The sequence below is a fragment of the Schistocerca nitens genome, chromosome 6 (assembly GCF_023898315.1).
Source record: "Schistocerca nitens isolate TAMUIC-IGC-003100 chromosome 6, iqSchNite1.1, whole genome shotgun sequence".
NCBI lineage: Eukaryota > Metazoa > Arthropoda > Insecta > Orthoptera > Acrididae > Schistocerca > Schistocerca nitens.
The window spans coordinates 307,900,475-307,927,809 of record NC_064619.1 but is presented as its reverse complement, the minus strand read 5'-3'; the positions used below and the strand labels follow the sequence as shown (position 1 = coordinate 307,927,809).

At 41.2% G+C, this 27,335-nt stretch overlaps 1 long non-coding RNA gene across 1 annotated transcript in view; it reads left to right on the top strand.

The window, feature by feature from the left end:
• Positions 1-17,528, top strand: part of LOC126263134 (uncharacterized) — a 30,529-nt gene extending 13,001 nt beyond the window's left edge. The window contains exons 2-3 of the long non-coding RNA XR_007546846.1: positions 8,357-8,540; positions 17,333-17,528. This is a non-coding gene — a long non-coding RNA (uncharacterized LOC126263134). The remainder of the gene's footprint in view (positions 1-8,356; positions 8,541-17,332) is intronic.
• The last annotated feature ends 9,807 nt before the right edge of the window (positions 17,529-27,335 follow it).

Genomic DNA, 27,335 nt, shown 5'->3' with positions numbered 1-27,335 from the left:
TCGTGCTGAGGTAGTGTAATCGTTAGCATATCTGCCTAGCAAGCAAGAAGACACGGGTTCCAGTCCCGACCGCGTCACAGATTTTAATTCATTTCTTCTGCTTCGATCATTATCTTATTTTTCAGTTTTTCTCACAATCCCGTGACTCACTTCCATACAGTGCTGTGCTCCAAACGTAAATTCTGACAAGGGTAACTTCCCATAGCAACCGCCCCCCCCTCCCCCTCTCAGATTTACTTGGTGAGATGGCACATTGCATAGTACTCGTACGCCAAAAATTGAACTCATATCAATCATGGAAACAGGAGGAAGGTATATGAACTGTGAAAAATGAAGCAAAATAGAAACAGTGGACGGTCCAAGTTCAAGATCTGCACCATCGTCGTGGAGGGTTCGACTGCGAATGGGGAGATCCGTATTTAAATCTCCCTTGCGACCGACTTTTTTTCCACAAAACTGTGAACTGTCCGTCCGATCATTGACGTGTCTGTTCGCTGTATTCAAATTTGTGTCTGTGTCGTGATGTAACGCCCGTTTTCAACAGCGAGGCGTAATGAATGGACCTCCAGACGTGCGTATCTCGTATTTGTTCTACACAAGTACCACGTTTTATGACTCTTGCGTTCCGTTTTGGAAGTTTTGACTCTTGAACTCCTTTGTTGTGACATAATTCACATCCGTTTATTTGTTATTTTTACTTCAGTGAGAGGTCTAAGCGGTATCTCACCTGCTCATACTATCCATCACATTCACTTGCGACGGAAATATATTCTTACCACCTGACTCGTATTTTATAGCACTCCGTTCGCCATATCATCCTCAGCTGAGGATGCGGATTGGAGGGGCGTGTGGTCAGCACACCGCTCTCCCGGTCGTTATGATGGTTTTCTTTGACCGGAGCCGCTACTATTCGGTCGAGTAGCTCCTCAATTGGCATCTAGAGGTTGAGCGCACCCCGGAAAATGACAACAGCACATGGCGGCCCAGGTGGTCACCCATCCAAGAGCTGGCCACTCCCGACACCGCTGAACTTCGGTGATCCGACGGGAACCGGTGTATCCACTGCTGCAAGGCCGTTGCTTCTAATTGTATAACCAACGTACAAATGACAGTTGCCAAGACTAGAGAAGGAGAACAGACAAGTCAATGACCGGACGATAAAGTCCATAATTTTGTGTAAAAAACATGGGACACGGGGGAAATCTGAACACGGATCTCCCGCTTTGCTGTCCAACACCAGGACCACACAAACACGAAGCCGTGATCATTGCAATTCGCTCGATGTTGCACATCTTGAGGTCGGACTATTAACTGTTTCTAGTTTTCTTCTTTTTTCTCAGCTCAGTACACCTCTTTCCTGTTTTCAGCCAGATCTCTGTTCAATTTGCGACGGGCTATCCACTGGGCCATTTTACTACTAAATCTGAGGGGGTATGCGATGGGGAAATTTTCCTTGACAGAAATATTTTTCTCAAATTAACACCTATGTTTGGTACCATTAGACTTATCTTGGTTAGGAATGCCATCTCTGCCTGTGGTAAACTACTTTCTGTGTCCTATTCACTTCGCCCGTCATCTGGTAGTTTGCTTCCAAGACAGCAAAATTCCTTCACTTCGTCTACCTCGTGGTCTCCAGTTCTGATAAAACATTTATTGCTTATTTCATTTCTCCTGCTCCGTATTATTTTTGTCTTTCTTCGGTTTACTCACAGTCCATTTCATTCACTAGGTCCTGGAATTCTTCCGAGTTTCCACTGAGGATAGCAATTTCATCAGAAAATATTGTCATTGTTAGAGCTTATCCTTTCACGTGAATTTTAATCACACTCCTGGACCTTTCTCGTTCTGGTTGGTTATAATTAAAGCGCTGTTACTCACAGAGATCCAGTGTGGGCTGTAGTTATCGCACGGCAGCGAAACTTGTAGATATTTTAATGCGCCAATGCACCGATTTAAGCCGGAAAAATGTTAGTTCATTTGTAAATAATGGATTTCAGCTACCAGTCGTCCTTTGGAATTTTTATGGGCAGATCTAGATTTCAGCTAGGAACTAGCAATTCTCAATGCACCATCCTTTTTTTTTTGTATACAATGAACTATGTGCAAAGCCAGACCAACAGGCATTACATGCATTGACCAAAAAAAAGGATGGTGCATTAAGAATGGCTAGTTCCTAGCTGAAATCTAGATCTGCCAATAAAAATTCCAAAGGACGACTGACAGCTGAAATCTATTATTTACAAATCAAAATAACGGTCGCTGCGTGCAACAACCTCTGAATGGAGGGTAACCTGATATTAGTTCCAGTTGTGGTCACTAGGTGCAAATCTGGTGCTGTGATGGAAGAAAGACATATAGAAACGTTTCCAGATGTTTAAGTAGGCAGTTTAGGTTTTTATATTGGTAACACCACGTAGCGCTCTGTATGAAAATCATTGGCTGTGCTGTGTGCAGTCTGTGGCTGGTTGGCATTGTTGAAAAATTCTGTATTGTAATGGGCAGTTGGATGTTAACAGCGCGTAGCGTTGCGCAGTTGAAGGTGAGCCGCCAGCAGTGGTGGATGTGGGGAGAGAGGTGGCGGAGTTTTGAGAGCGGATGATCTGGACGTGTGTCCATCAGAGACAGTAAATTTGTAACACTGGATGTCATGAACTACTATATATATTATGACTTTTGAACACTATTAAGGTAAATACATTGTTTGTTCTTTACCAAAATCTTTCATTTGCTAACTATGCCTATCAGTAGTTAGTCCCTTCAGTAGTTAGAATCTTTTATTTAGCTGGCAGTAGTGGCGCTTGCTGTATTGCAGTAGTTCGAGTAACGAAGATTTTTGTGTGGTAAGTGATTCATGATAGGTATAGGTTATTGTTAGTCAGGGCCATTTTTTGTAGGGATTTTTGAAAGTCAAATTGCGTTGCGCTAAAAATATTGCGTGTCAGTTTAGTGTTGATCAGAATAAGTAAAGAGCGAAATGTCTAAGTACGTTCAGTTCTGCTCAGCTGTTTGAAAATCAAATAATGTAAGAGGTTTATCAGCACAGTCATTCAATAATTTTTCTAAGGGGACGTTTCATATATGAAGGACTTATTTCAATAGTGGTACACGTCCATTTCTGTTCATTCTGAGATACAGAGTCCTAAAGTTAAAAGAGCGCTGAAAAATCTGCATTTGAGATACCAGAAATATTCAAGTATACATACTCGTATTCAAGTATACATACTTGAATATTTCTGGTATCTCAACTGCAAATTTTTCAGCGCTCTCTTAACTTTAGGACTCTGTATCTCTGAATGAACAAAAATGGACTTGTACCACTATTGAAATAAGCCCTTCATATGTTACTGAATAGGAATGGGATGCGGACAGAAGAGGTCAAACAAGTGAGAAAGGCGTAACGTATTTTATTATTAACTGCCGCATACACAATTTGTTTAATATGGACACCGGAGACGTCGACGAGATGCAGTGCAGCGCCAGATTTGCACCTGGTGCCCAAAATTGTCTCCACACCCGTACACGTCCATCCGCTCGATACAATTGTAAACGATACTCATCGGACAAGGCAACATGTTTTCAGTCATCAACAAACAAATGTAGGTGTTGACGGGACCAGGCGAGGCGTAAAGCTTTGTGTCGTGCAGTCATCAAGGGTTCACGAATGGAACTTCGGCTCCGAAAGCCCATATGGCTGATGTTCGTTGAATGGTTCGCATGCTGACACATGTTGACGGCCCAGCACTGAAATCTGCAGCAATTTGCGGAAGGATTGCACTTCTCATCAGTCGACGTTGGTTCCTCTCTTGCAGGATCTTTTTACTGCCGCAAGAATGTCGGAGATATGTTATTTTACCGGATTCCAGATTTCACGGTACACTCGTGAAATAGTCGTAAGGGGAAACACCCATTTCATCGCTATCTAGAAGGTGCTGTGTCCCATCGCTAGTGCGCCGACTGTAAGACCACGTTCAAACTCAAAGTCTTGATAACCTGCCATTGTAGCAGCAGTAACCGATCTAACAACTTCGCCAGACACTTGTTGTCTTATATAAGCGTTGCCGACCGCAGCACCGTATTGTCTCTGTTAACATATCTCTGTATTTGAATACACATTCCTATACCAATTTCATTGGCGCTTTGCTACGGTCGCAGGTTCGAATCCTGCCTCGGGCATGGATGTGTGTGATGTCCTTAGGTTAGTTAGGTTTAAGTAGTTCTAAGTTCTAGGGGACTGATGACCACAGATGTTAAATCCCATAGTGCTCAGAGCCATTTGAACCATTTTTCATTGGCGCTTCAGTGTAATAGGATCCTAAAACTTTGAACTTCGATTTCTCAAGAACCATTGAAAAGTGCATCGTACTAAAGCAGCATTTATTACACGTAATCATGTATTGCGATCGTGCGAAAGGTGATCAAAATCGGTGACCCGATGAGTGCCTTTTCCCTTTTTAACCGCACCCCAAAATACATTATAATGATGTTCACATAACACAGCAACGCAGTCCGAAATTCTAGGCTCTCCTCTTAATCAGCTGATGGTTTCGACCATGTAACCTTGACACCACTCCAGTTGACTAGCAGTAACATTGCGTTGTCGGGTTAGCAGGAGGAATACGTATGCGGCGCTCTCAGCTGAGAATATCTACTGCCAAGTGGCAATTTGCTGTTGTTTAGTTGCAGAGATAAACCCTGTCACCAGAGTGGCTAAAGTTCTATAATTACTTCTGTTGTCTGTTATATCTCTAAAGTAAGCTTACGAAAAGGCTATTGCTTCATGTTGATACTAAGAGAGGTTAATAAATCAGTTAAAATATCCAGTACAGGTATCTCCCTTTCGCACGTGAGCACATGTTTTATATTTACTTTCATGTGTAGCTACTTCCAGCTCCTTGCAGTAGATGAAGCTAGTTTCCTTCCAGGATACAATATGCATCCTTATGTTCCTTGTATCTCACCAAGACCGCCCTCCGTGTCTGACTGATACATATTGCGTTGCACTGTGTTGGCAACCGACTTATCATTTTCGAAACGAGTTCCTGTGTTACGTCAACATTGGAATACATTGCGTTAGATGCTGCTAAGCTATACTGGCTTACAGGTTAGTATCATGTAAGGCACTATATACCAATGCTGGCATAACACAGCAACTGGTTTCGCGATTGAGAAATGGGGTATCCGCACAGTGTACATCATATGATGCAAACCAAAAATTTCTGTCTTATCATAATAATGAAACTGTCCGCTTTACTCATAATCTCCGGTGACTTCCATGAACTTAGTCTGTCAATGACGATTCGTCGCAAGAAATATTTCTTATTGCTACTCTCCAAAACACTCATTTTCAGTGAAAATTGTCTCACTTATTATGTCACAAGTGTAACAGCTATGATGTAACGTTTAATAGATAACGATTAAACTGATTCGACAGTCGCAGCACCAACATGGTCAACCGTTATAGCCAACCTTCGCTGCTGGTGGGCCTCGGTATTCGCTTTCATCCATTTCTACACAATGCGTTCTACGCAGTGCGTAGCTCCGGCCACATACCACAGGTTCAAGAGACAACTGAATGTTGTATCTATTTTCTGTTCGAACGAACCATTACGAGAATGACGGTCACCGATTGCCAGGCCATGTTTTAATATTCCCCGCTATATCGTAGGAAATTACCAGACTGTTTAGTCTGTTGTAAAGGTCGTTCAGCTAGTTTTACATTCTATGTTGCGGAATTTTTAGTTGCATAAGTCTGAAAAGGCCGTAGAATGTTTCAGCCAGCTCACTAATCTATTTCGAAACTGGTTAATAATTTTTATTGGTAACCAGACCCAGCAATGTGCTTGAGTAGTCAGGGCACGTTAGCGAATCAATAATATTACACAGGTTGCGAGGTTGCGAGGACGTGGGCATCTGAAGGGACGTTTTCCAAGGAAAGAGTTAGAAGCTAAAAACTCACTATGCTCAGTAGACGGGATACATACAGGCGCAGCCCAGTTTGCTTGTGAGGCCATCACCCGGCCATGGCGATATTGAGAAGACGTTAATTTCGGTGCGGAACTATGTCCGAGCTAAATGGTGTAGGAGAGACTTCACTCGTTGCTAACTGGAAGCCAGTGCCGGAGGGAGAGCGTCCAGGCTGGCAGGCTGGAACCGACGCGCAAGGTGGCGACCAGCAGTTGTCACGTGAGTCTCCCACATTCACTACATTCTACCAACAGCGGATACATAGTAGGCATGACGCTAACTGGAAGCAAGTGCCGGAGGGAGAGCGTCCAGGCTGGCTGGCTGGAACCGACGCGCCAGGTGGCGACCAGCAGTTTTCACGTGACTCTCCCACATTCACTACATTCTACCAACAGCGGATACACAGTAGGCATGACGTCAGCACAATCCATGCTGATGAGATGATACTACTCGGCACGTGGGCCACAGTGATCTGTATTTGAACATAACAGGTAGAGACTAAAATCAAAAAGTGAAAAATAAAATTTAAAAAATCAAATACCTACCAGGCTGGGCTAGGCGACCTGCACAATGCCACTGTTGCTCACATGTTGACACTTGCAGCCAGGCGAGGCGATAGTTGATACTGGTGCTCCGGAAGAGCAGATGCTCTTGTGGACCGAAGCTTTAATATTTCCAGCTTTACCTTGCTGAAGCACTACCTCGTGAACCCTTTGTTTCCAGCCGTCCCCTAGACGGAAGCCGCTAAGGAACCTAACATGAGGCAGGACAGCCGGACTGCAAAATCTTTGGATGTGCTTTCTGTACACCATTGTGGTATAAATGACAGGAACCTAGTTATACAACACGCTGTAAAGGAACCCCTTCCATCTTCCCATTCAAGTCACCTTCTATACCCACATTCTTCAACGATTCCTGACCGGTAACATCAGTTATGAATCTGTACTCTATCATGCTCTGAAACAGCATACCACATTATGAATCCTCACGTTTTTGAAATCGAAAAATGTCATTCGTATTTTCAGAGCACATATAGTCATCCAGGTAACTCAAAACAATTTATTATTCTTCATCCAGTAGCCTGCTTTGAAAAAATAGGGGGACCAAATTTCGTCACCTTAGCACGTTAACACATTATAAGCCCAGGAAGGTTATGGCAAAGGCTACAAATCGTTATATATATATATATATATATATATATATATATATATATATATATATATATATATATATATATATTTCAAAATGTATCCTTCACTTGAAATTGTTTCATATATTAAAGCCAGTATTTGACATAAAGTTTGATACTGAAAAAAAAACGGAAATACGAAAAATGTGTTCGTAATTTCGTCCCCCATGAACATTCTCAAAAGTGCAATTAATTTAAATGTATTGTTCAAAAAAATGGCTCAAATGGCTCTGAGCACTATGGGACTCAACTGCTGTGGTTATCAGTCCCCTATAACTTAGAACTACTTAAACCTAACTAACCTAAGGACATCACACACAGCCATGCCCGAGGGAGGATTCGAACCTGCGACCGTAGCAGTCGCACGGTTCCGGACTGCGCGCCTAGAACCGCGAGACCACCGCGGCCGGCCATGTATTGTTCCATTCTAAGGTTGCCAGACACTTTCACTATCATAAATCATTTGAAGGCCCACGAATGAACAATGCCTTCAAGTTACTGAAGATGTGTCATATGTGAATTTGTATATCTGCATATACGAAGAGCATTTTTCGTGATATCAAACCAAGCATTTCTTGTGAAGAACCCATTTCCCTCCGCTTGCGGTTTCCCGTACGAAAAAAGTAAAAGAATCTTTGTAATAGCAAATAAAATCAATTTATAATGACAGTTCCAAGTAACGACCCCGGAACGAAAAAAAAAAAAAACTGCACCGGGACGAAATTACAAACATCCCCAGATTTATTATAATAGCCGCTACAGCAACATAAGTCAAACCTTTACTTATAGCGATTACATACCAAAAACTAAAACCTAAGACAGAAATACAGCCCAATATTTGAACACAAATCAGTCGTCATACTATGAATTGCAGCACTACCTCAACCTCAGCATAAAAATTGAATTCCCTTATACACAGAAGCTAAACGTACTGCATATGACAGACTGTCTCAAGAAAACAATGGACTGACCTCACGCATTTACGCGCAGCTAGACTTCTGTTACCGACTGCGGAAACCTGAAATTCCTATGGGGACGTGAGTAGGAGCAAGGACGATATGAAGGCCCCTTACCTTACTGGACATTTCTGAGTAGGATTTGTGGTATGGTTGAGAATGCTATAGTTAGAAATACCAATTTTTTCGTTTCTGCGCATAACGTATCCCGCCCAGTACTGCTAACGATACTTTCGTGGTTTGGCAGATACTTGCGCTGGTGCTCATGCTGGTGGCTGTAGTTCTTTGCGCCCCCGCTGGAAGCGACTCCGACCCGACGGATGCTGACGAGGACACAAGGTCCAACCTGTTCCTGCTCAAGAAGAAACTGTTGCTCAAGAAGAAGCTGCTGCTGCTCGGCTGATGTCCCAAAAATACGCCAGCTCGTCCTGGTAAGCGTTGCAACTGCTTCTGCTGCCGCTCCAGCTTCTGCTATCTGCTACTGTCAACCTACCTCACTTTCCAGTATCCTGTACATGTGCTCTGTACAATGTCTAATCGTGGTTGTAAAAACTCTGCTGAGAGTTTTTGTTACGTTTGTGGTGAATTTGTGATTAAAAAACACCAAATAACATTACAGACTTTGTGAAAAAGGTTTATCTATCATACTTTGTATATAAATTTGGTGATCAAGATGAACTTTGGACGCCGCATGAGGTATGTTATGTGTGTGTTGAACATCCGAGAAAACGGTCCAAAAAGGAGAAAAAAGCCTTTAGATTGAAACGTCCCCTTAGAAAAATTATACATGACTGTGCTTAAACTGACACACAATAATTTTTTTAGCGCAACGCAATCTGACTTTCAGTAATCCCTACAAGAGAATGGCCCTGACTAAATTAACCTATACGTTTCACAAATCACTTACCTCACAAAAATCGTCGTTACTCGAACTACTGCAATACAGCGAGCGCCACTACTGCCAGCTAAATAAAAGATTCAAACTACGGAAGGCACTAACTACTGATAGGCATAGTCACCAAATGAAAGATTTTAATAGAGAACAAACAATGTATTTACCTTAATAGTCATAATATATATAGCAGTTCATGCCATCCAGTCTTACAAATTTCAAAACTCCGCCATTTCTCTCCCCACATCCACCACTGCTGGCGGCTCACCTCCAACTGCGCAACGCTACGCGCTGTTAACATCCATCTGCCCAACACTATAATGGCAGACAAAAATGCAAACTAGCCACAGACTGCACACAGCACAGCCAGTGATTTTCATACAGAGCGCTACGTGGCGTTACCAATAACAAAACCTAAACAGCCTACTTACAAGACTTGCTGTTCTTATGATATGAGGGAAGCCAAGAAATCATTCCAATGAGTGCTTATTTTGCAGTGTTGATATTACTGGTCATAATTCGAAAAATAAGAAGAAAATAAGCTACCCTAACCTTCCGTCCGCCATCTGACCAGTAGGGCAAGGTGTAGATTTGCCAGTTCCTGAACCGCCAGATGTTTTGAATTCTATTCCAACAGAAGTATGTAGATGAACCAGATGATGCTGAATTCCATTTTCATACAGAAAGTCTAGGGCACAAATTATTTACTCAGACCGAGCTTAACGATCTGGTTAGGTATCTGGGCTTAACGAAAGAAAAAGCTGAATTGCTTGGCTCTACATTAAAAGAAAAGAACTTATTGGCAACTGTAACCAGCATATAAATGTATAGAAAGAGCAGTTTTTCAATAAGAAGGCAATTTAGTGTACTGCTCAGATATTCCCGGTCTGAAGAATTACTTTTATTGAATACAAAAAGGAAGACTGGAGGCTATTTATTGATTCATCCAAAACTAGTTTAAAGGCTGTCTTATTACAAAATGGTAACATGTATGCATCTATACCTGTTGGACATTCTGTACATATGAAAGAAAGCTATGAAAACCTAGAAATAGTGGCAAATAAAATAGGCTGTTCTGCTCTTGGTTGGATCATATGTGGCGATCTAAAAGTAACAAGCATGCTCCTTGGTCATCAAGGTGGCTTTTTCAAATTTCCGTGATTCTTTTGTGAATGGGACAGTAGAGCTATGGATCAACACAGGTGCAGAAAGAACTGGTATGTGTGGGAGTGTTTAAAAGCTGGTGAGAAGAACATTGCACCCAAAAACCTTATAGATCCAGAAAACATACTCCTACCAACTCTACATATGAAGTTAGGCCGAATGAAACAGTTTGTAAGGGCTTCGCCTAAGGATGGTCCAGGTTTTAAGTGTCTCTGCGAAAAGGTTACACACCTTTCAGAAGCTAAACTAAAAGAAGGCGTCTTTGTCGGAGCTGACATTAGAAAATCGATGTTTCATGTTAACTTTGAATACACAATGATCTTAAATGAGAAAGAAGCATGGGTATCATTCAAGGAAGTCGTTACAAAGTTCTTAGGACATGGAAAAGACCAAGAATATGTTTCTGTTGTAGCTATAATGTTAAAGAAGTTTAAAACTTTAGGATGTTTAATGAGCCTGAAAGTTCACTTTTTGAACAGTCACCGTGATTACTTCCCGGACAGTATGGAAAATGTTAGTAAGGAGCAAGAAGAGCGGTATTTCGCGAAAGCTATGGGTGATACAAAAAAACTAATGCTAGATTTCGATTCAGCTCACAAAAATCTGTAAAGATCAACTATCAAAGTAAAAAAAGTTTTCCAAAAATTTTTTGTTGCCCTGTGAAATCTTATTTGTTGATATTTCACGACTGAAATTTAGACATTTTGTCGTCGTCATAGCTGGTCTTGAAGCAATCAGCCCCCCAAAAAATAAAACAAAGCTTACAAATTAGACCACAAAGAAAAAATAATAATGATGAATTACTTATGTGGATCAGTGGAACCCAATTAACAATATGAAGTTCTCATGTACTAAACGTTATCAAATCAACAACATTTGGTGCTATTAATCTGTCCATTCTTTCGAAAACCACGCGAGAACACACAGTACCACAGGTTAAAACGTGATAAATACCTAACTTAATGATAAAAACTATCTTCACAATAGATACTTAAGACAAGTCCCAGGTAACCAGCCTGGTGGAAGAAACACCAACGGCGGAAGAGTGACAAATATCTCACATACCGCGAGCATAACTTAAAATCTGAAAGACACCAGCTAATCAGAGTCGATGCCATCGTTTATAAACGTGTATACAAAATTGAACGGATATGACGAAAAAAGTATTAAATAGGGTTGATAGAAAACACTAGCACGTGAATAAAAATAAGTAAAGCCTAAGCACATGAGTACATATGCATGTACCGTGACTGTTATGCCAAACAATAAAATTATAGTTGCTTACCAGACAAAAGAAACTACTTTCTGAAATATAAAAGAGTCAGCAAACGTGTCATAATAAACGTATGCAAAGTATGCACATGTCAAAGATGCTATAACAATCAGAACACACTTCAGATGTGAACGTTCTCTTTAACAGCAAATAATGACAGGTACTGTAAGCTCAACCCATTTGGTAATAGCGGTATATCATAAATGAAAATATTAAAGTGATTACCTAGTTGCAACAAAATAACGCTCGCAAACATAGTCATAAACAAAGTAAAAATTCCAGTAAAAGCAAATAAAACCAAATATCCCTACACATAAGAGGGAGCAACTGAATAGACTAAAATGTGTTGATATGCTGGTTAAAAAAAGTGTAGCTTGGGCAGAAATACATGTCAGACAAGTTAAAATGAGTAGCTATCAAAATTTTTTATGTATTGTTGTTGAGGACACTCTCCTCAGTCAGCAGTAAGAATATCTGCACGTATACCCCTAACAGTCGGTATTTCATACATGTCTAAAAGAAATCGACACGTACAGTTTGAGGACTGTAGCTCACCTCTAAGAACTACACTAGAAGCTCGTCAGTGACAACGCTGCTGATATAGAATTTTCATCCAATTTGTTGTAGCAATTATAACAAATATGTCATAATACCGTCGTACTTAACCGAACGAAATCAATAGATGTAAAGGGAATTTCAGGAGTATCTTAAAGTGTGTTGTTGTTGTGTTGTGGTCTTCAGTCCGAAGACTGGTTTGATGCAGCTCTCCATGCTACTGCTTCTTTTGCATGATCCTTCATCTCCAAATAACTACTGCAACCTATATCCTTCTGAACCTACTTACTGTATTCATCTCTTGGTCTCCCCCTACGGTATTTACCCCCCCCCCCCCCCCTTTTCACTTACATCCAGTACTAAATTGGTGATTCCTTGATGTCTCAGAATGTGTCCTATCAACCGATACCTTTTTCTAGTCAGGTTGTGCCACAAATTTCTTCTCCTCAGTTCTGTTCAGTACCTCATTAGTTACTTGATCTACCCACCTAATCTTCGGCCTTCTGCTGTCCACTTCTTGTCTAAACTGTTTATCGTCCATGATTCACTCGGAAACATGGCTAAACTCCGTGCAAATAGTTTCAGGAAAGCCTTCCTGATACTTAAATCTACATCAGACGTTAACAAACTTTTCTTCTTCGGAAACACTTTTCTGGCAATCACTAATCTACGTTTTATATCCTCTCTACTTCGGCCATAATCAGTTGCTTTGCTGCCCAAATAGCGAAACTCATGTACTACTTTAAGTGCGTCGTATCCTAATCTAATTTCCGCAGCATCACCTGATTTGATTCGACTGAATTTCACTATCCTTGTTTTCCTTTTGTTGATGTTCACCTTATATCCTCCTTTCAAGACCCTGTCCATTCCGTTCAACAGCTCTTCCAGGTCCTTTGTTGTCTCTGAAAGAATTACAATGTCACAGGCAAACCCAGAAGTTTTTATTACTTCTCCCTTGACTTTAATTCCTACTCCAAATTCTTCTTTGATTTCCTTTACCGCTTGTTCAATGTCCAGATTGAATAACATCGGCGATAGGCTATAACGCCGTCTCACTCCCTTCTCAAACATTGCTTCCCTTCCATGCCCCTTGACTCTCGTAACTGCCATCCGGTTTCTACAAAAGTTGTAAATATCCTTTCTCTCCCTATATTTTACCAATGCACACAAAGAGAGCATTCCATTCAAAATTGTCAAAACCTTTCTCTAAGTCTACAAATGCTATAAACGTAGGTTTGTCTTTTCTTAACCTACCTTCTAAGATAAGTCGTAAGGTCAGTATTGCATAGCGTGTTTCTACAGTTCTTCGGTATCGAAAATGATCTTCTTCGAGGTTGGCTACTAACAGTGTTTGCACTCTTCTGTAATGAAGTCATATTAGTATTTTCCAGCCACAACTTACTAAACTGATTGTTCGCTGATAATCATAATAGTCAGCAATTGCTTTCTTTGCAGTCGGAATTCTTATATTCTTCTTGAACTTCGAGGGCATATCGCCTGTCCCATACATCTTGTACACCAGTTGGAAGAGTTTTGCCATAGCTATCTCTCCCAAGGCTTCAGCGCTTCTGACGGGATGTCATCTATTCACGGGGCACTGTTTCGACTAGAGTGATCATGGCCGTTTACAAGTCATACTAATGATCTAGTGGATAAGTAGGCTGGATGAGGCTATTCGCGGACGGTGCTACCGTTTATATGAAGGCTGCAACTTCAGACGATTGGAGAGCAGTGCAGGGACACATGTGAACGACTGAAGACTGATGCGAGATCTAGCACCTGACACGTTTCACATAAAATATACGAAAAGAAAATAACAGGCCGAGGTTCACTGAGAGAACTCGTGCAAGAAAGAAGTGGCTTACAAAACACTTGTTCGACCAATTATGAATATTACTCATAAGCCTCGGACTTGAGCCAAGTAATAGAAGAGATGGGGAAGAGAGGTGTGTTTTTCACGGGTCACTTAGCGTTACAGAGATGATAAATTCCAGTGGCAGACACTACAAGAGAGGCATCACGGAGCACTTTGCTATTGAAATTCTGACAGCTTATATTACTGGAAGAGATGGACAACATATTACTTCCTCCCACCTACTACTCGTGAAACGGTCACAATGAGAATATCGGAGAAATTATAGGTCACACAGAGGTTTGCCGACAATCATTTCCATGCGCCATTCGCCAAAGTAGATGGCCAAAGATAGTGGTACGAGAAATACACTCCGCCACACAAGATAGTTTGCAGAGTATAGGCGTAGGTGTGGGTGTAGATACAGTGTGATTTTGTTCGAGCCTTTAGTTTTGCCGCTTCCGTTATTTGTGCGTAACAGTTTGCAGTAGGCGACTTCGGTAAGTGTAGGTAGTATGCAGTGTAGAGTACGAGTACATGATTAAGATGGAAGGCTTAGGAGAGCGTGAAACCTAATGCTGCCAAACAGTTTTCTTCCTCTGAATGTCACCGAAAGGACTCCAGGCTTAACGTTCCCATCTGGTGGAACGATTACAATTAACAGTATGGTATGCTCTCAAACTTTGGAGAGGTCTGGAACTTACACTATGACATTGGTTTACAGCCCGGTAATCTTAAACTAGTTACCGCCAACTTTTCACTCCTTGTTGGGAACTCAATAGTGATAAAATTTCATTTACTGCTAGAGTCGATCCCGATAGGAAGAAATGATGTTCATGGTTCAACGTGACGTACGCAACACTGCCATTAGAGAAGGTGCACTGACGGAGACTCGACGAGAAACGAAAATAGAAGATTTCCTATTATTATTGGAACGAAGTTTTTTATTCACTGAAGTTATTTAGCAAGGACACGGAAAATATAGGCCTAAATATGGAGGGCTAATGAGGATTTGAACCCCACTACAAATAACTAACACGACATTTGAAAATGATCACATCAGCTCCAGAAACAAAATAGCTGAATTTATTCTTCTTTTTATGTTCACTTTCGAAATGACCAAAAGATGTGTTTCAAAAAGATAAAGTGTAGTTTATTTCTCTCTCTAGCAACATCAACCGTCTGCAGATCTCTGCTTTGTGCATTTCAGAGGGAGGCTTCCATTTTCTCATGTATTAATATTCCATTCACAATGGAATATTTAAACAATGACATCTACGTATCGGGGAACTGATACTGGGCCAGTCTTTTCTTCATGGTCTCAGCAGAACTTGTACGCAAAGACTTTGCTTTTTTAGTTTCTTTATATGAAAACCATAATCTGAAATTCCAGAGTAGAGTTTGAAGAGCTACCAGCCTTCTTCATTCAGACAAAGAAAAAAAAATGGTTCAAATGGCTCTGAGCACTATGGGACTCAACTGCTGAGGTCATTAGTCCCCTAGAACTTAGAACTAGTTAAACCTAACTAACCTAAGGACATCACAAACATCCATGCCCGAGGCAGGATTCGAACCTGCGACCGTAGCGGTCCTGCGGTTACAGACTGCAGCGCCAAAGAAAAAAATAAAAGAAGGTAAGCACGAGTCATCTTTCGAGATGGCAGTCGTTCAGGTTTTATAGCACGTCTATCACATTCGTGTGCTCCATCAAACCATGGTTGCTCGTTGCGGTTGTCTTTGTGTACAATCTATGTGATCTACAGCCATTGTACACTAGAACGGTATTCCAGCAAAAGTCATACAAGAAACGGTTCTTCGGAAAGTCTGTATTTTTATAATAGCAGTTATTATTATTAGACTTTCCACATATTTTTAAAATTCTTATAAGAACTACTCACATGGCATACTTATTTCTTTTGCAATTCAACCTAACGATAGAAAATGTGAGAATTTACTAAGCTTCCTAACATTATCACCGTTATTAAGTGCCAAGACGTGCGGCAATACATTAGAAATTTTGCATTTTTCAAACGCATTTTTTCTACTACATCTACAAGCATGCTTCCTTCAGTCGCAATTTTTTGTATTAACTGGGCATTTCACTTCAATTTTGCGGATATTTTTCATAAATGAAACTTCGTTCACACACTCTAAGAGTAATGCAGCACAGTATACTGGATTAAAATGTGAGCTTTATTTCAAGTATGGAGATGTCTTGGAAAATTTAAAAGAGCAACGTCGCGTCCTACATTTATATTCAAAGGACTAAAAGTATTATTCATACGTTTCTTAGTGCTCCATTTAGATGAGCCTTGGAGGATATATTTATTCGTTAATGTCTCATTCAGTTCATGTAGTTTAGTTATTAATGTACTCTGGACATTAAATATTTTAAAAATATATTCTTTATGGAAGTTAAAGTATGAGTTTCTTCTTCGCGTTGCGTTTGCTGATGTTGCTGACGTTGTAACGCAGTCTTATCTCCATTTCCCAGGATCAAAATAACTGTATTATCAAAAATCAAGCACTATGTTAGCTGGAATCTTCTTTTTATAAAAGGTACTGATGGTAGTTTTCTTAAAGATAAAAGTGGTAGTAAGAGGTTTCCCGCTTTGTATTTTATAGATACTTGGAATTGAAATAAATACGTTCTTAATTAACATTAACAGACTTTTCCGTCAGTGCTTGGCAGAACATGATAATAACATTAAAGTAGAAAATTATATTTGTTTGGTCTTGAACCGGCTTTTTGCTTCGTAAGCAGGGGACAACAAAATGTGCGATATACACATTTATTATTTCTGCAGAAGATACAAAAATGACAGAGTGTTTACACTGGAAAACATTACATTTTTGTCGTATAGAAATAAATACATTAACTAAAAATGAGGGGAAACAAAGTTTTTATGTGGACATACTTTTAACATCTGATGAGAAATACGATGAATTTACAATCTGAAGCTAATATTTGGAACGAAAAATTAATTTAACAAAGAGCAGAAAGGAAACTGAGGAAGATCTTATAATACTAAGCTGGTATTCTGTGTGACGTGTTAATTGGTTTCTATTATTTCCTGTAAGGTCATCTCTCTGCTTTTCTTAACATAATTTAAAACCTCTCATTCTATATCATGTGAGAAGTTTTCCGTCAAAAGATAAGACAGGTTGATCCTTCTCTCTTCAGTTCCATCTTCTCTCATTTCCTGATAACCTAATTGCCACAGCTCTGCCTCATACTGATGCAGTATTATCGTATTTAATAACATTATTAATTAGACATAAATGAAACTGTTCTGATGGTTTGTATTTGTAACGAACAGCACCAACCGCAGAAAATAGCTGAGAGAAAATAACTTGTTGTTGGTTCTGTGAAGGCAAACAAATAATTTCAATTACTCAGATTTGTTTCTGGTCTTCTGCGAAATGTAGATTAATCCTGATACACTCTTTTAGTATATCAACTTCGACATTCTTTTTACTGTTGCAGGTCATAATTCATCACAGCGGAGCATCACAAACACAGCGCCCGCCATTTACCTTCACCTGTTGCTCAACGGCGACGTATTGACTCTACAGTAATTTACTGTTCCGCTTCGCATCATTTGTTTTATATTCGTTAGATACATTGTTTTTGTACAAAATTGTATATTATGTTCCGCTAGGTAATAAATACTTAGTAGTTATTAGTCATTAATTATTTTTATTAGTTGCCTGTTACAAGCCACGGCCGAATTCAAATCCTTACCTTTCCCCCTCATTGGATTACAATAAGAATATCCGAGGCGTGGTGTTGCAAAGCCACCAAATGGGCGAGATCAGACAGAAAAGCTATTAACAACAAATTTTTCGCCATTTATTAGACGTTGCATGCTTCATTGCGTTGTACAAAAAAATATGGAGGCGAAAAAAGCGGTTTGGAATTCGTAATTTAGTCTCGAGGAACAGTAGACCGAATCCTCCCCACAGTAACAGACAGCAATTGGACGCCCATGTCGAACACCAGAACGACATCTTTTAGCCAGGCGTTTTCCAGCATTTTTGTCAAGCACAACGAGGAAAATACCAAGAAGGGAGTATGGAATATGGACGAGTAGAGGCCTTTCAAAGATCTTATTGGTATAAAGAATGGAAAATTTCGCGTCTGTACAACAAAAATCAAACAGACACCGTCCGAATAGACCTTGTAGGCCTAACGGTGGCGACCGGCCGCCGTGTCATCCTCAGCCCTTAGGCGTCACCGGATGCGGATACGGAAGGTCACGTGGTCAGCACACCACTCTGCCGGCCGTTATCAGTTTTCGTGACCAGCGCCTCTACTTCTCAATCAAATAGTTCGTCCACTGCAAACGACATGTAATTATGTGAAATTAAGACTTGATTATCTTTGTCAATACATTATATTCCACCCTAATCGACTTTACTTTCTGATCATAAACTAAAATCAACTACGACATTTTTTAATGAGTGAGCCAGCACTAGGGAATACTACGCAGTGAGGCAGAGGGACGCACACAAGAAATATCCACTTGAGGGGTTAAAAATGTTGATACCTATACAATATCCTTACCCTCCTTGACGCATAAGTTCCACTAATTTCAAAAGCGTCTGTTGGAACACATTGTTGTACTCATTCGTAAGACCAAGATTATAAACAACAGATTTATGTAGATTTTTGTTCTTGATGTGCGATTGGTGTTCGATGCAGACCAATGAAACTGTTCGAATAGGCTTTCCCATGTAGCTTCTACCATTTTCACATACATTCTGCATCTACACATGTACTATGAAGATATCTGTGACGTGTACGGCTGAGCTCATTTCCCATTTCAGCAGTATTTAGGGCTTCTTCCTTTTCAGTATAGGTATGGAACGTGGGAAAGATGAGTGCTTAAATGCCACTGCTAGCGATGTTATCAGTCTAATCTTCTCTTCACGATTCCTACCCGGTGCCATATGCAGTCGAGTAGTGTATTCCTGGATTCCGCAAAGGTGGTTCTTGAAACTTTGAAAGAAGGGCTGTACTTGACGTCTGAGGTGTTGTGTAGAATCATAGGCCGTGCGGAGTGGCCGCGCGGTTTGAGGCGCCATGTCTCCGAATGCGCGGCTCCTCCCGCCAGAGGTTCAAGTCCTCCATCGGGCATGGGTGTGTGTGTGTGTGTTGTTCTTAGCATAAGTTAGTTGAAGTAGTGTGTAAGTCTAGTGACCGATAACCTCAGCAGTTTGGTTCCTTAGGAATTCACACAAATTTGAACACTTTTTTGTAGAATTACACAGAGCACAGCTGTCCACCGTAGATTGTTAATGCTCTGTACCAGCCACAATCATATGTGACTGTGCAGCGGTTGGTCAAAGATATGGAAACACGGTGAGAAATGCACGCATGAACGTAAATGCAGATGCTAGCCAAGTCTTCGGGTCGCGCTGTTGTGTGTGAATACGAACGCCACCTGTGCGTTGCACGTCTCAGTCGTGGCTAGAACAGTGCTCTGTATTGTTGTGAACGCATCATGTCGGAGTTCTTTGCAATCGAACGTGGTGCTCGTATCGTTGGTGCTTCCGTACACAAGGCAGCCGAATTGACTGATATTTCAAGAGGCATCGTATCGAGAATTTATACCGCATAGAGGGAAAGAGGAAAAAATATCATCCTCTAAGCTACAACGTGAACGAACGTGACAGACGGTCTGAAAACGCACAGCTTTGATTTCATAAACTGCATTAGGATTGTGCACACTCGGCTGTGGGGTGAGATCGCGGACCGAAGAGGGTAGCAACAAAAGCATCATTCACAGTTAAAACGAATACAACACTTTATTTGATAAAAGATGCAGCAGAATGTAACAAGACATTAAAACATTGAAGCTTGGTGAGTCAGTGAGATGACAGTTACGAATTATTGCGAGAAAATCTTACTACAATTGTTTGGATTATTTATCATAAATGGTAGAAGCTTCTACTCGAAATTCGAATTTATTTACAGCCGTTATGTTAATGAATTTAACTAATGTAAAAGCAAACAAAATTCAGAACCTTAAAAAATTTGGTCGCTAGTTTCATCAATAAACGAAAAGCTTAACTCTTAAAAAACAACTAACTGAAGTGGCTTGCCAAAAATGTCCATAAATAGAATTAACAACATTAAATAAGATACAGCAATAATAGAATGTCTTATCAGATTTCTTTGTTGGCCAAGACTCCGCATAAAGCCATAGTGACGCAGTCAGGTAGGACGTCGACGCCGCTGCCCGAGAAACAATGGCCGAGTCTGAGCGGCAAGGCAAATTAACAACCGCCCAAAACAGACAGGGCGCTACCGAAATTATTTTAAAATAAAATTAGCGTTAGATTACACAATTACATACCGATTAACACACAAAGCAATACATCGTTAGCCGGCCGGAGTGCCCGAGCGGTTCTAGGCGCTACAGTCTGGAACCACGCGACCGCTACGGTCGCAGGTTCGAATCCTGCCTCGGGTATGGATGTGTGTGATGTCCTTGGGTTAGTCAGGTTTAAGTAGTTCTAAGTTCTAGAGGACTTATGACCTCAGCAGTTGAGTCCCATAGTCCTCAGAGCCATTTGAACCAATACATCGTTAGAAGGAGGTCCAGACAGGGGCGTGATAGTAAAATGGCCGACCTCAACTGACAACATCTAATTCTAGAGAAGGCCTTTAAGATTTGACAGTAGCCACAATAAAACTGATCTAAGTATTCATTTAAAAAATTCAAGAAATCTTTTTATAACACGTCTAAATATTTCGCCAAGGAGCACCTGTTGCTAATGATAAGCAATTAGAACAATTCGGCCTGAGCTAATGGTCGTTACATAAGGGTACACCGTAGACCACTAGAAGCCTAAGTTAACACCATGCACATACTCAGCAGTTTACAGACAACCGTGAATCCACCATATAACAAGCGGCCAGAAAGCTTAATCAATACGCTTACTTGAACCTGCTTACACAATTAAAAATAATAGATTTCTAAATTTACAGAGTCTTAAAAGTAAGCTACAGTAAGACGGCCGATGCAGGCTGTACCGAACTACAAGCAAACAGACAGAATAGTAATTTAGTCTTAAAAATTCACTCTGGCATAGTAGGATTTAAAACTGTCACAACCTTTGTCCTATTCTGGTATAATGCCTTGCGTCCCATTACACGATAACTGCACATAATTTAACGACAGCAAGAGTCACATAAAAGGTCAAAGTTTTAACTCACTGAGGCCAGGTTCGAACATTACATCCACAACAGGGCATCCACTATCGATAATGTAGAACCTTTTTAACCTTTTTTGGCCGCAGGTCCACGTTTCATGTTGTCCCTCATGAGCTTACTCCCCGAGAGATAGCCCGGCAGGCACAAACAGAGGACGGTGCTCAGTCACCGTCGCGTTCCTTGCATACAACTCCCCTGGCCGTCCGAAACACACCCGCCTGCCCAAACAGGCTCACGGCTTCACCAATTAACAGCACACCGCGGCCTCGTCCTTCACGCCACTGTCCTTCCTCCGACCACTAACTGCTTGGACCCCACCTTCCAACTGCCGAGGATGCGCTGTCGTGCCGCAGAGGCGCGCTCGGGCACAACGGCACAATCGATGATAGAGAAATCGAAGTTATCCACACGGCCCATTGTCACTGAAGAGGACTGTGACTAAAAATAGGAGGAAACAGCTGTAGAACAGCCGTTCATATATTTCACAATGCAATGGCCTTACGTGGGAAGAGAAATTTTAATGTTCGCTCTTAGCAATGCCAGCGGTATTGTTACTAAAAGTTTTCTCCGGTACGGGAATATCGCTGCAGTTTCGCGCCTGGAGACGTCTAGCACAACGGTTCCTGCGCTTTTCTAAATTTCTCTCTGTCGGGATCAATTCGAGCACAAGCGCGAATGTACTCACAAGGGAACTCCCAATATCCAAAACCGTGACCACACGTTCGTGTAATTCGCTCAGTGTTCCAGATCTTGAGCTTGGACCGCTCACTGTTTCTACTTTGCTTCTTTTTTCCCACTAGTGCACCTTTTTCCTGTTTTCATGTGTGATCTGTGTTCAGTTTTCGTCGGGCTATCCACTGAGCCATTTTACCACAAAATCTGAGGGGGGAGCGGTGGGGAATTTCCCTTGTCAATAACACAGTGCCCGAGACAACGCGCACACTGTCGGCCGGAGTGTCCGTGCGGTTCTAGGCGCTACAGTCTGGAACCGAGCGACCGCTACGGTCGCAGGTTCGAATCCTGCCTCGGGCATGGATGCGTGTGATGTCCTTACGTTGGTTAGGTTTAATTAGTTCTAAGTTCTAGGCGACTGATGATCTCAGAAGTTAAGTTGCATAGTGCTCAGAGCCATTTGAACCATTTGAACACGCACACTGAGCGCTCTGCGTTGCTCCACCCGTCGGCACTCGACTGAGTTCGGACGTGCTCTGCCGAATGAGGCGCCCAAGCACGACTCACAGCTTTACCTCAGCCACGAAACTTGGCTTCCCCAAGGCGTACAATTATGCCTATGACTATTTTAAGAACTTTCAGAGTCGAGGATCGCGGAATTCTGCAGAGGTTCAGAAATTTTATTGCAGGTGCTGATTTACACATTATTTTGTTCCATAGACTTAAGAATTAAATTAAGAATCAGTTTTCTTCCTTTAAGTGTGGGAGATAATCTTGTTAAAATAGTGGCCAAGCGTCTTCTCTAGCCAAAAGTTTCCTCTCAAGTTTCTAGTTATTATTGATGTTGAAGTCCCATACTCCTTGACAGTGCGTAGGGAACGATGCGGGAGACCCGCATAGCCATACTAGGCAACGTCTAGTGGAGGGGGTTTGACATTGCCTTCCTCCGACCGTAATGGGGATGAATGATGGCCGGCCGGGGTGGCCGAGCGGTTCTAGGCGCTTCAGTCTGAAACCGCGCGACCGCTACGGTCTCAGGTTCGAATCCTGCCTCGGGCATGGATGTGTGTGATGTCCTTAGGTTAGTTAGGTTTAAGTAGTTCTACGTTCTAGGGGACTGATGACCTCAGAAGTTAAGTCCCATGGTGCTCAGAGCCATTTCAACCATTTGATGAATGATGATGAAGACACCCAGTCATCTCGAGGCAGGTGAAAATCCCTGACCCCACCGGGTATCGAACCCGGGACCCCGTGCTCGGGTTGGGACAACGCTACCGCGAGCCCACGACCTGCGTACAGTTATTATTCAATCGTAATAATTTAACTACAGTTTCATGGGGAGAGAAGTTAAAAATGTGTATTTGTGGAGGGTATTGGTTGCGCGTATAGTGCATTATTATGTTTTGTTGTATGATGATGATGATGATAATGATGATAGAAGGAAGTGCTGGCACAGAGTTTACTCCTGTCGAATAGCACTAAGGTGGCCACCCAGCTAAACGTGCACATCCTACGGACGGTTCGCCATCAGCGCTGCCACAGACCCACACTTCATGACATACTGCGGAGAGATTTGGAGGTTACCCTAGGACACACGCGAAAAGATCAGTGATCAGAAAGTTAAGCCACCGCTTCTACCACCATTGCTGGACAAATGCTTGCGGTGGAATTTTCATCCACCATGAGGGTCAAACCGTTTTATCTCCGATTCAAATGCCACCGCACTGTCGTGCTTTAGTGACCTCGGCTGCAGAGGTTGGTATATTATTGAATAACACTACTAAAGCTCTAGAAATGAAGAAGTATTTTATTTTCCATCTGATGTTTCACATTTTTCTATCAAATTGAAATTTATTGTGAATACTCACACATTCAAGCGAATACCACGTACAAAATAAAAAGAGGCTAATTTTATTGAAAAATTGCGACTAGTTACTTATTAAATAACATTTTCATTTGCATAAGGAATTTAAATAAAAAGAAAAAATGTTGCTACCAACGAAATTTGAGCTACCAACTTTTGAAATACTATCCTATGACGCTACGCATTCACCTGTCGGCAAATTCAGTAATAAGCTAAAACTGTTTTACAATTGAGAGCGCCGGGAATCTTCTAATATTTTCGAGTATTTTGAGAACTGCATTTAAAGCGTTAGGAAACTGATCCCATAAATACGAAGAATATCAAAAATGATCTGTTTCTAAAGCCCTCTTATTAGCCTAGTACGAAGTGTCTGTTTTCCTAGAGTCTGTATTTGCATCCCAGTACGCGAAAATCACGTCTGCTAATTTCATATGCGTCACAACTCCACTTCACTAATGGCGATCGACTGTACACTTCAACTTGTAGACACAGAAGATTGATTTACGGACTACTACATCACACTGGCCGTTTCAGTGTGTGCTTTACGCCATATGCAGAGTATTATTGAAAGTTTATATCACGAAACCTTATGTTGTACACCTACATGTTGCCCAGGGTGACCTGCCCTAAAAATATTTGCAAAAACATACGTCATAAAGCAATTTGAAAAATATTAATACGGTATTAGTTAGCTGCAGGAATATCCAGGGAGAGATGCCAGATACAGTCTCGCTTCTACGGCACTACCCACAGGGTACGCAGGTTCGAACCCTGCCTCGGGAATGGATGTGTGTGATGTCCTTAGGATAGCAGGTTTGAGTAGTTCTAAGTCTAGGGGACTGATGACCTCAGATGTTAAGTCCATAGTGCTTAGAGCCATTTGAACCATTTGAACCACATAGTACTACATACAGTGTAAGGTGTATGCTTCGCCGGCGATGGGCGAGGCATGACAGAATCTCTGACCAGAGAGTAGTTTATTGTTAGTTGTTGCTTGTCGCTAGTCTGCGCTAGTCTGCGCGAGTCGACAGTAGAAGTCAGTCTGCGCTTGTCTGCGCGAGTCTGCAGGAGAAGTCGGTCGGCTTTAGTAGCAAGTGGACGGTTGTAGTCTGCGGGAGTCGGCATGCGTCGGCTGTGTGCTCTGGTCGCGACTCTGGTCAGGACTCTGGAGGATGAGTATTGTTGTAGAAGGTAAAGAAGCAGCCTTGCGCATATTTAATAATGTATGTCAATTGTAATCTAATTTGTTCAAAAAATGCCCCAATAATAATTTTTATAATATAAAGTAACTCTTTGGAGAAAAAGCATTCATTTCAATTTAAAGAATTTTTCCAATGCATTATCATTGTTTCCAAGAATAAAAAAAATATACGCCAGCATTGCATGAAGCTGTGTCGATAAATAAGAGCAGAAATAGTTGCAGTTTTTATTGAGGTAAGAATTTTTGCTTTTGTTATTCAGAATACAGGGCCGAAGGTCAGCGCTGCTGTCCTTATAAAATTTACCAGATATTATTATTTCTGTTGGGAGGTTACCTTTTGTGGTGTCACCGCTAGACATCACACTTGCTAGGTGGTAGCTTTAAATCGGCCGCGGTCCATTAGTACCTGTCGGACCCGCGTGTCGCCACTGTGTGATCGTAGACCGAGCGCCACCACACGGCAGGTCTAGAGAGACGGACTAGCACTCGCCCCCAGTTGTACGGACGACATTGCTAGCGACTACACGTACGAAGCCTTTCTCTCAATTGCCGAGAGACAGTTAGAATAGTCTTCAGCTAAGTCCATGGCTACGACCTAGCAAGGCGCATTAACCATATCTGGAGAGAGTCTCACTTGTATTATCAAGAGAAATGTACCACAATGAATTAAAGTTAAGTATACGAGAAGCTCCGTTCTTTTCTTTATAGCTTTCATCACGTATCCTGTTTCAGACTTAACGCCAGTCGGCGTGTGTGTACGCGTGTCTTTCGGTTACCCGTCACTGTGGACTGGCTGCCTTGTCAGTCCACTACACCTTTCGTTCATGGTTCATTATTTAATTGATATTATTGTGTGGCTCATGGTCAATTACCATTCCTTTTAATTCTGTGGGGAGTTTACGCTTGGCTCCATTTCCATTTTTTATTTAACAAAATTTCGTGTGGAGAGGTTACACTTGGCGACATCCGGCCAGGATCGTATTTCTTTGTGAATCTTCTGAGAAATAGTCATATATCTGCTCTTAATTACTTAAACGTAGTTAGCATCTGGCGCAACGCATTTTACTAATTTGTCACTCTTTCTTCCACAGATCATCGGCAATTTTTTGCTCTTTGTTGTATTTGTGTTTGTTGCATTTTTGCATTGTGTTTGTTTCATTTGTGAATAATTTTGATTTTCTGATTTGTGAAAAATGCCGCGAAAAACTGTTAACAGTACATCGCGATGTGTAATGAGTAAAATAACCGACTCGAATAATTTGACCGATAGTACTTGCGACACGCAGTGTAATGATGACAATCCTCCATTTATAGACAATCAGTGCGTACCGACCACTAATAATGATTTTTATCCTAATGATGAACAAATGAATTCAATTGTGTCCTCTGTTAATTTGACGACAATTGATGACGCGGGACGTTCTATTACAATGAACGCTGCCCAGCTTGACACACCCGGTTTGCAAAATTTATGTAATGAACAGACAATTTTTTTTAACGAAAATGAACAGTTTAATCAGAGTACGACAGATTTATTTGATTCCGGTGTAGTGACCAACAGTGCACATCCGATTGGCAAACATTTTCAAGAATTACAAAATGACCGAATGGTTACACAAAACGTGACAATTGCAGGTACGTCATCAAACAGCACAGAGAATAGAGTAGGTAATATTGGCTTGGATCAAATTATGGCAATATTACTACCAATCAATGAAAAACAGGAAAACCATCTCAAACAACTTAAACTAATTAATGAAAGTGACAAACAGTCGAATGAAGGACAAGACAACTTTAATGAAAATTTGAAACAACTTAGTGAACGGAATGAACAGCTTAGTGAACAGATTACAGCCATTGCCGCGCAATGTCATGATACTAAGGAACAATTACGTGACGAAATTAAGGCTTGTGCTAGTAATAGTAGTGAAGAAACTAGATCTGTTGCACAAGAATTAGGTAATAGACATGCAGGTACAACAGAATCAGTTAGAGATGAAATTAGTGCAGTCGCTGAACAATGTCCTAAACACGCAACACAGTTACTCGACGAGTTTAATTTAAAGTCACCAGAACTTTCACACACTCTGGATACGGAAGTCGATAAGAAATGTGAACAACAGAACAAGCAAATTGACGAACGTATTAAAGTGACAGAAATGAAAAATGTTTCAGTCACTTACACGTCACAACATACGGCACATTCCGAACATTTGTCACACTTACACAGCCAGTATGGCTTAAGCAATTTACAGAGACTACGCGACTTAAAATCTGAAAAGCTATGGGAGTTAAAATCCGAAAAGACACAGACAAACAGATTCTTATGTAATCGTGAACCTGTTCTCAAATTCAGAGACGATAACGTTGATTATAAGCAGTTTTTGTCCGTGAGAAAATATAAGGTATTTGAAAATGACGGAGCACAGGTACACGCTTTGAACCGTATACGACAATTTGTTTTTGTATTTTCAATAGCATTACCTGTAATGCAGAAACTACAATTAACATGGATACAGCAATTTATTTTT